Source organism: Microtus ochrogaster, linkage group LG2 (assembly GCF_000317375.1).
Source record: "Microtus ochrogaster isolate Prairie Vole_2 linkage group LG2, MicOch1.0, whole genome shotgun sequence".
Lineage (NCBI taxonomy): Eukaryota > Metazoa > Chordata > Mammalia > Rodentia > Cricetidae > Microtus > Microtus ochrogaster.
In genome coordinates this window covers 21,502,086-21,503,545 of record NC_022028.1, presented here as the reverse complement: position 1 = coordinate 21,503,545, position 1,460 = coordinate 21,502,086, and the positions used below count along the sequence as shown (strand labels likewise).

The 1,460-nt window shown below is 47.5% G+C and overlaps 1 protein-coding gene across 1 annotated transcript in view; it reads right to left on the bottom strand.

The window, feature by feature from the left end:
• The window catches only part of Fer1l5 (fer-1 like family member 5), a 55,126-nt gene that overhangs the window by 52,940 nt on the left and 726 nt on the right, over positions 1-1,460 (bottom strand). The gene's annotated exons all lie outside the window — the stretch shown is intronic.

Genomic DNA, 1,460 nt, shown 5'->3' with positions numbered 1-1,460 from the left:
CACACACACAGATTTTTTTTCTTTTTGAGATAGAATCTCAATGTGTAGACCAGGCTAGCCTAGTGCTCAAACCCCTCCTGCCACAGCCTTCCAAGTGCTGGGGTTCCAGGTAGTGAAACCACTTGGGGTTTCTGTCTTTTCCCTTTACTTTCTGGCACAGCCCCAGTTCACAGAAGAAGGCGAGGAGGTGTTTACTTTGCCCACCTCCCCCCACTATCTGGGAGGGTGCTGTGGGACAATAGTCTTATACTTTGTAAAGATTTGTCACTTGTATTTTAATAAGATACTGATTGGCCAGTAGCCAGGCAGGTAGTATAGGTGGGGCAACCAGAACAGAAGAATTCTGGGAAGAGGAAAGGTTCACTCAGCAGTCATCACCCAGCCACAGAGGAAGCAAGATGAGAATCCCTTGCTGACAAAGGTACCAGGTCACGTGGCTAACACAGACGAGAATAGGTTAAAGTAAGATGTAAGAATTAGTTAATAAGAAGCCTGAGCTAATAGGCCAACCAGTTTATAATTAGTGTAAACCTCTGTGTGTTTCTTTGGGACTGAACGACTGCAGGACCGGGCAGGACAGAAACCTCTGTCAACAGGAGAGAGTAAGGCAGAGAATCAAAATAAAAGCAATAACAACAATGAAGATGGTAGGTTTTGCAACTGCAGAGATGGCTCTCTGTTTAAGAGCACAGGCTGCTCTTGCAGGGTAAAGGGCTCTTTAACAGTGCCAATCATTGCGAACATGGCATTGGCAGGTCTTGCCCTCCTCCCTTCCCTCTCCCTTGTTCCTTTATGCTTGACTAAAATACCAAGGTCCAGCTATCAAAATTCATTATTTGGCTCCAGTGCCTAACCTGAACAATCAGGACTTACCAACTCATCCTAGCACAGACCACTCCTGCAGAAACACCTGCTTATGTCTTTGTCCCATCCAGAGACACCCCTCCCATCCCCACTTCTCCCTGTGGGGTAGTGAATCTCTTTGGTGGGAATTTGGTGTCTGGGTGTGTTCTGTGCTTGTACCATCTGCGCTACTATGTGTACTACGCCTGTAGTGTGGCACCTGCACTACGAGAGTGTTCGAGTCTCAGACAAGGGCCTGGAGATTTAAACACAGAAACAGACAAGACACGGGTCATCCTTGAAACAATAATGTCCCCTTTATCGTGTACAGGGGCAGCTTATATAGTGCTCTGGCCACGCCCTAGCTCTTAGGATCTTCCTGCTGCAGACTCATCAGAAACCATTCCCCTGCAATCAGGGTCTCGTGCTCAGAGAAGCTACAGGCTGCTCAGAACAGAGGAAAACAAGTTGCTTACAGGAATTCCAGGGTCTGGTGGTCTGCAGTTCCCAATATGTGCTGACTTGAGGTCCCTTCACAGAGGACCTGGGTTCAGTTCCCAGCACCCTTATGGTGGCTCACAAGCATTTGTAAACCTGATCTAACAGCCTTTTGACTT